Source organism: Mixophyes fleayi, chromosome 1 (assembly GCF_038048845.1).
Source record: "Mixophyes fleayi isolate aMixFle1 chromosome 1, aMixFle1.hap1, whole genome shotgun sequence".
Classification (NCBI taxonomy): domain Eukaryota; kingdom Metazoa; phylum Chordata; class Amphibia; order Anura; family Limnodynastidae; genus Mixophyes; species Mixophyes fleayi.
Window position 1 is genome coordinate 361992421 of NC_134402.1, and position 9008 is coordinate 362001428.

Consider the following 9008-nt stretch of genomic DNA (forward strand, 5'->3'; position numbering starts at 1 on the left):
TATATATATATATATATATATATATATATTTATAAGGGCACAGTCGTGCCCTTATATTAAGGTTACATGTAAAAAACGTCATTTTGCCATAGGGAATCTGTGAGAGGGGGGGCATGGTGTTTGAGGGTCTACATTTTAAAAAATATCAAAGCTATTAAACTGAAATTTGGCAGGCGAATGGAGAACTGTCCACAGGTGCCGCTGTGAAATTTCAGAAAAAAAGAATAAAAAATGAAAATTTAAGAACCATTTAAAGTTCAAAATCTCGCCGTTTCCTGTTTTGCAAAAGTCAAAGTTTTTCTGTTTTTTTTGGGAGAGAGTAACTCGGTGTACAGGGCGTTTAAAGACACGCGGTAAGTTTTGTTAGAAAGCTATTAGGGCTGAGGAGTGTCTTTTAGAGTTAACAAGTTTGAGAAAGTTACAGTTTTTTAACAATTTGGTAAAATATGCTCCATTTTAAAGATAGGGGATTTCAGAAAAGTTCATAACGTTGCACATGTCAGATAGAGTCTTGTGCTGGGTGTAGTATATGTGGCTTCACTTGGGAGCACAAATATGGCTGTGTGTTCCCCCGCATACCGATTTTGATTTGTAAACTACAGACAAATTAGAGATATTTACTGGCTGTAGGTGGGCTGGTTAGTGTTTTGGGACTGAGGGGAGGCACACTGTATGATTTTTAGCTCTGGCACCGCTTTTATTTTAAAATTTATCCCACAGTGCGATGCCAGAGGAATGGATGGGGAATGCACTCAGCACTCCTTTCCGGCAGCCGGAATGGATGGAGAATGCACTCGTCACTCCATTCCGGCAACCGGAATAGATTGGGAATGCACACAGCTCACCAATCCGGCAACCGGAATGGATAGGGAATGCACACAGCACTCCATTCTGGCAGCCGGAATGGATGGGTAATGCACTCAGCACACCATTCCGGGAGTGGAATGCACTCAGCCATCCATTCTGGCAGCCGGAATGGATAGGGAATGCACTCAGCACACCAATCCGGCAACCGGAATGGATAGGGAATGCACACAGCACTCCATTCTGGCAGCTGGAATGGATGGGGAATGCACTCAGCACACTATTCCGGGAGTGGAATGCACTCAGCCATCCATTCTTTATGAATGGATGGGGAATGCATTCAGCACACCAATTCGGCAACAGGAATGGATAGGGAATGCACTCAGCACTCCATTCTGGCAGCCGGAATGAATGGGGAATGCACTCAGCACACCATTCCGGCAGTCGGAATGGATGGGGAATGCACTCAGCACTCCATTCCGGCACCCGGAATGGATGGGGAATGCACTCTGCCATCCATTCCGGCACCCTCTCATATCTCTTCCTGCCGTGACCCCTGGCTTGTTGATTTCTGCTCTCTTCTACTACTCCTGATCCCTGCCTGTTTGACTCTGACTTCTGCCAAATACATTCTGGTTGCTCACTACCTGTTACCGTGAGCTGTCCACTCCATAAGACAAGTGCTATACTAATCTACATTAATACTTGGCTGAGCTCTGCTATTTACAGTCTGTTTGCTCACTACTTGCTGCCGTGTGCTGTCCACTTCATCAGACAAGTGCCAGACTACTCCATGTTAAACGCTTGCTTGTCTGGCTCACAGTTCTGCTTAATTTCCTGCTTGCCCATTACTTCCTAATGTGTTCTCCAGCGAGCAGGTGCTAGATCTACAACTACCCAAGCCTAAGTCCTGGGGGCAACCGAGTACTGTGGAACGTAACAAGTTCCTCGGAAAGGGGGCTGCTTAAAGTGAACATCTCACAAAGCGGTTCTAGCAGTTGAGGATATCACGCTACTCTGCCCTTAACACATTTATTGAGCAGTGCTGAAAAGACAATTCTCACAAATGAATGGTTTAAATATATTTATCTTTATGTCAAACACATTATTTGTTTATTAGGAAACTCACAAACAATTTAATACAATATCTCATTGCACATTCAGGAAGATATCATTGTCTAATAGTGCTGAACAAAACCCTGGGGAATCTGCCTAACAAATTAAATTCATTACTTATGTCAACTAACTATAAAATGATCTGGAAAGCTAACTGCATTTTAAAAGCAATGAGCCAAAACAATTTGGTCATTTTCTTAATTTGTTGGATTTTGGATGGTACTGGGCTACTTGGTACTATGACAGGGGGACCCAATGCTGTGGGTTTTTCTGCTATAATGTCACCAGGTCTGGCTGACAACACCTAGTAGTGGTATTGGAATTTTCCCCACATTTCTAATCATTTTTCATCCCCTTAATTTTGCTGACACCAGCCTAGGCTTGCAACACTAGAGCTGGTTTTAGTTTTTAGAGTGGATGCCACTAGTTGTATTTTTTATTTCTTTTTTATTTAACAGGAGGGTAAGGTCTGAGCTTGCACCAGAGGAGAAGCAGCAACAACAGATACACCCCTGCTTCCTACTCTGCATGTGTGGAGTGTTATCAACCTTACTAAACTCAGGCTGTGCTAGCCTGCCCCTTCCATCACCCAGTTCTCCAAGGGGACGCAATGGGGAGATATATCTGAATCTGTATACAGATTGCACAGTACAAAAAGTGCATTTTGTACTTCTATATCAGACTTATGTCCGACTCTATATAATGCACTTTATGGTGGATATTCAATTGGCTGCATTAGTCTCGAAAGTAGAAATCTTGCATGAAGCTGGGTTAAAATTATCGTATGTACAGTAATAGTGCGCAGGCCACGTTACTTTCGAGAGTAACGCCAATTGAATTCCCCCCTTGAGTCTCTAAAGCAATTATTTTATTTGAGCCATTAATAAAATATATATATATATATATATATATATATATATATATATATATGTATATATATCTATTTCCCAAATACTGCCTGAATGTTGCAAATTCTACCTTAAAATGAATCACAGGAGTTTAATCTATTTGTAATAGAAAATTATTTCACTGACATATTTGCTTTGGCAAAATTACCAGACATCCTCTCTTTGCCAGATCTGCAGGGGTCCTAACCAGCATCCTAAATGGGAAGTTCACTGGAATAGGAAATTCAGATGGGCATCTACACCTTTTCATGTTAATTTAGACAGGCTTAGTAAAAGAGGAGAGTGGAGTGTAGTGTACGACCATTTCACCCATCCAGCGAACAACAGTGGAAGTAAGTTATTGAACAGAGAGTAAATGTAATTATATCTCATCAATCTCAATTTAAAACTCATTTTTAATTTTGGAGTTGGTTATCCTTTAAAATCCTCCATTTAGAGCAATATACATACACATCTTCCCTCAAGCTAGCTAGAACAATTGCAAACAAATATAAATTGAATAGTTTGGAGAAGAGTAATCTCAGGTTTGTCCCTTCTACAGCTCTTAAACTAACTACAAGTATAGAGGCTTTCCCACCAGTGACATCACATTGCATTTTACCACCTTACTGGCTCAAGATCATTTTTGGTTATCATGTACCAATGTTAGAGGTTGGGTGGAAACTGAAAGAGAAAATTTAGGTCCGTACTTCTTACAGGAGTTAATATGGTCTCCAAGTGTATGAATGTGTTATGCAGTGTGTCATTTAGATAATTTGGCTATATTTTCTACTTTACTGGCTTTGATGTCAGTTAAAGCTGATAAGAGTTTACTGTGTTCACTTCCCCATTAATTGATTGCCATTACAAACTGTCAGCAACCACATGCAGAATGTTTCTTTTATAAACAAACTACAACTCAGCATCCGCCTCCCTTTGAAGATCCTGATAGGTATGTAATATTCTGTCATTTGATATAAATAAATATCTTCACTTTACAGGCTGGTGAAGTGGTGCACATGATTAGCAATGACATTAAAATACTTCCTAAATGTATGACCTACATTGATGTATGTCTCCTTTAAATTACACAGCACCTGATTGCTTTCCATTCAGTCAATCTATGACTGTGATTGTAAACCTCTACACTTGAAATCTTGACAATGTTGCCAAGCAATCATTATTTCCCCTAGTTCCCAGTAAGATGCTGTGATGCAGAATGACTATTGGATCATGAACCTGTGTTTGCATTTTTCTGCCAATTGATAAGAGAAAATCAAGCAGAAATAATGATTCTATTATTAGAGGTCTAACAGCAGGACAAAAATACAATTTAGTGTAACACACTAAAGCACGGTTAAAATAACATTTAAAGTCAAGGATGTATATGTAGTACATTTTAAAAGTATGTGATTTCATCCACTTAAATGAGCTGTGACTTAATATCCCCTGTCTTGAATAGCAATAGCTTGCATTTAAGACTTAAAACTATTGAGGAACAATTTACGCAGCTAGCACTTCATATTGCAGTAGATGATAGAATAGAAGCTAGTGCACTTGAATTTGCAAGATAAATTAGAATGACATCTGGTAACAATGTCTTAAAGCAATTACTTCCAGCAACATGACTACAGCTGGGAATCTTATCTGAATCCTGCTGCTGCTCTTTCCAAGGGCTGGGATGTGGATACACAAGACACAACATATCTTGCTGGTGGAGTGTACACCCTCCATCATCTCAACTTGTATCCATGTGAAAGCAGTTGGAGCCTCCTTCAAATGTGTTTTTCTTTGTAGATGTTTAGCATCATACAGTAGCAGAGACAACATCTCTAGCGGTGATGAATGAGTTTGGTGAGTTGATCTTCAATTCATTAGTGGTGGAGGTAGTAGTACCCCTTTTTTGGGGGAATTAAGCATTTTTTGGTGCAGAGACAGCTGAAGTCAGGATACTCCACAGAGCAGCTAGAGGAACAATTTGCCCACCTCTTCGAGATCTTCACTTATAAACATATTGGATTTCTTAGGCTTTGAAACAGACAGGTCACATCAAAGACAGATGAGCACATCTTTATTCATGTAAGAAAGGGAATAAGAGTAAGAGAGTAACTAGAAAGAAGGTTGTTCAGCAGATGTGAAATTGAAGCCAGAGAATGACAGCCTAGGCCAGGGGTCAGCAACCTTTTTCTATTAGTGTGCCAGCTAAAATCTTGTCAAGCCCAGTGTTCCAGCTGTTGGCGCCATTCTGAGAACAGGAATTTGGTGTTAAATAGGCTTCCCCGTGCACTGGTAAATGCTAACGCCTACAGGAGTTTTGGTTTTGCAAAAAAAAAATCCTCAAAGGTTTTGGTTTTGGATCTGTATTTAATTAAAAATTGTGAAAAATAAGTAAAATCATGTGATTTTGAGCTGTTTATTGCTCCTACATTTCTATTTATAGCATTACAATTAATTTACAGTCTATCTCTGCATGCTGAATGCTGAAAATGACATTGCTGAGTTTTTCCAACAGTACAATAGTAAGAATAAGAGGTCATTAGACGGACAGCAGCATCCATAGACATTTAGACAAGTAGATAGGTGAAAGCTGAACCCAGAATAAAATGTTGAAAGACCATGCACACTAAATTTTGAATGCTAGAGGACAATCATTGACAGTAAGGAGAAGATTTCATTAGATGAACAGCGGCATCAGTAGATTTTTAGACAAGTAGATAGACGAATGTGGGCTGCACCCAAAATAAGAATGTTGAAAAACTGCACATACAATCCACTTTGAATGTTAGAGGGCATCCATCGTTGACAGTCAATCTACAGTAAGCAGCGTTCATTAGATAGACAGCATGGCATTAATATAGAATTGGTGCAGATTTGGTTGCCAAAAACATCTGCCTTGAAAATGGAATTGAAAATCTACTTTCTGAGAAATTAAGAGAACAGAATTTGACACTGGCAAAGAATAAATGTATAGATGGAGACATGATGGCTGGCGATTTACGCTATGTGATGGAGTTAAAAAACCGTTTAGACTGGTTAAGTATTTTTGGAATTGAATTGAAAAAGGAAATGCAACGATGGCATGAGGATCTTTTCTGATATGGAAATTACTGTAATAAACTCTCATTATGTGTGTGTGGACACTCAGTTGTGTCAGCAATTTAGTTAGAAAAATTCATCCAAGCAAGAACTAAATAAAAATTGTTAAAGAACAGATCATATTTCAGAAATGTAGATTGCACTAGCTTATTTACAGAAATGCAACGCATCCATTGAATATAACCCTAAACCACATTCTACTTATATCTTACAAAAGGGCACTACTATTTTTAAGAAAAACTAAAGTAAGAGATGTGTTATGTGTGACTTGAGCTGACAGGCTGTTTGCATCTATGAAGATTTGTGTCAGTTGGAAATAAAGACATTACATAGGCCTTTTTTTGTCCAAATATTCGTAGTTAAGTAGACAGTCGATACAATGGTATTTTCTAGGGACTGAATTACTTTTTGTTTAACTTCCTGGTACAGCTGAGGAATTGCTGTTTAGGAGAAAAGGAATCGAGATGGAGTTTTGTAGCATGGACACATGACCTCAACTACGGTCAACAGTATCCTCCTTTGCTGAGCACTTGGACCTCATATTGGGTGCTATTTGGTTTCGACAGAGCATCCCTGTGACAATAATTTGCCTGCTTACCCGTCCCTTTAAAATGTAGCCCAACAGAGGTTGTGTCCATTTTATCCCACAGTGCAGTGTTATTTAGTTACTGTTTGGAGGGGTTGATTGTTTTTTGTTAATATGATCTAGGTTCATACACGATCTCTAGTCATTTTCCATGATTTAAAGAAAATAAAAAACAAATATGAACATGTCCACATTTTACACTGGTATTAGTAACCATAAATGGGAAAACTTGACATCTAAATCATTGCCATTGCTGCAGCTAATACTACCATGATTTAAGGGTAACACCCCCTTTCCTCGGCTAGGGTGTGTGTACTAGTCTTTGTGTGTCCTGTCTGCAAAGAGATTCTTTACTTTGTATTCAGTATCGCACAGTGTCTCGACCTTGGTCTAAGTACTATAGGCTCTTCATAGGGCAGTAGCTTGGCATTAACAACACCAGAGAGTGACAAAGGAACAAGTCCTTTACATTGAACCACAGGCACACACAAAACGATCACATCTAACTTATGAACAATACTGACTAGTATTTAATCTACAATATACACAGACCTCTGTAGTTAACAATAACTAAGAGGTAACTCTTTACCTTCTATCATGGCCTTACAATTACTATCTAACAGAGATAACTATCACAAGCAATTCTATCACAGTTGCTTTATCTTTGCAAACATGTAGCATAGAAATACATTTGGAAGTCACGCAGATATAATTTAGAGTTATAAAATTTCAGACATGAGTTAGTTGAAATACGGTTCTCTCCTTCTCTTCCTCAGTACAAAGCAATGTCCTGGTGTGAGAGCGGTACTCCCGAAGAACGTCTCGAAGGATCCCCTGTAATGAGGAAAGGTTCTTTACCTGATCCCGAGGGTCGCTATGGGCGGAACCCGTCAAGTGCAGGAGGCTTCTGCTGCAATCACGGTCCCTCCTGCGTGCGAGAGGAACAGAGGCACGAAAACAATGGGGGAAGTGGAAGGGAGTGTCCGGAATGCCGCCCAGGACTAGAGGGTTACTCAGCCCCGCTTGGCGACTCTCCGTTTTATTCTGGCCAAGCCACGCGGCTCCAAGAGTTCGGGGTAGAGAACGTTCTCGCCCGAACTCCCTACTCCCCTCTGGAGAGGGCCACAAGTGTGGGGACAAGACTCACTCCGCCGGCGGTGCGCCGCGAGGTATCACAGTCCCCACCCAGAACCGTCATTCTCCTGCCGGCGTGCGGGCGGACTCCGTCTTACCCCACGAGGCATCGTCCGCCCTGGAACCGTCAGGCAACCCTGCCGGAACTCAGGCCAGACACCCCAATGGAACCGTGGACGGCCGTGACCAACCCCGGAACTCACCAGGGCAGGGCTGTACTGCCCCAGTGGAACCGCGGAACGCCCGAACCGCCTTCGGAACTCAGAAGGGCTGTGCTACACTACTTCCAAGGCACCGAGGGAGACCTTGATCTCTCCCAGCCCGCGAAGAAGTCGTGCCACACCGCCGCCCAAGGATCTGCCCCACCAGGGTCTACACGGAAGGGGGAAGGGAAAGGGGATAGACAATACTTACCGGCTCGGGAGACCCTCCTCGGTCCTTCTCCCTGGGGTGGGACGTAGCTTGCCTACTTGCCCTTTCCAGGCCGTACGCACGGCTCGGGAACGAGTTGAGTCCACCCGGCGATCAGTCCCAACACACCACTTCCCTGCAGGGAGACACAACACGCCCCAACCACCCACTACACCGTACAATACCCCCCAATACAATACTCAATTGACAGTACAATACTCAGGACACTATTAACACGGAAAAGTGTAATATTAAAGCAGAGTGTGTGTGTTCCTGGACTACTCTGCCCCAAGGGTGATACGGTTAGGAAAAAGGGAGAGAGAGAACAAAGACAGACTTCCACGGCAGGGCCTAAAGCCTAGGGATGACCTGAGGGCCTCGCGCCCTAGGGAATCTACTCAGGGCCTGGTGCCCTATTGGGTCTAACGGGAGCTACCAAATGGAAAGGCAGACTTAATGGACGCCGGCAGAAGGCCCTGGGCCCGGGTAAAGAGTGTCCGATAGCCTGCGGGCGTGGGCCCGGGAGGGGTGGTCCCCACTGGGGTCTTACCTGGTCTAGGTCCTCCGCTCGCGACGTCAGCGTAACTCCTCTTCGGTCCTACTGCTGCTACTACCGTGGGTGCTGCTGCTGCTACCGTGGGTGCTGCTGCTGCTACCGTGGGTGCTGCTGCTGCCGTGGGTGCTGCTGCTGCTGAGGGTGCTGCTGCTGCTACCGTGGGTGCTGCTGCTGCCGAGGGTGCTGCTGCTGCTACCGTGGGTGCTGCTGCTGAGGGTGCTGCTGCTGTGTCCGGACGTCCTTCCTCCAGCTTCACTTCCCGCCGAACAGAACGCTTCCCACGTGGCCGCCGACAATATCCCCGGGCCAGGCGCTTCCCTATGACCTCATCACGGCCGGGAGCCGTGATTGGTCCGTGGCCGGGCGCCGCGATTGGCCCGCGGCCCGTGTGTGGAGCCGGCGTCTCCACACTGGTACC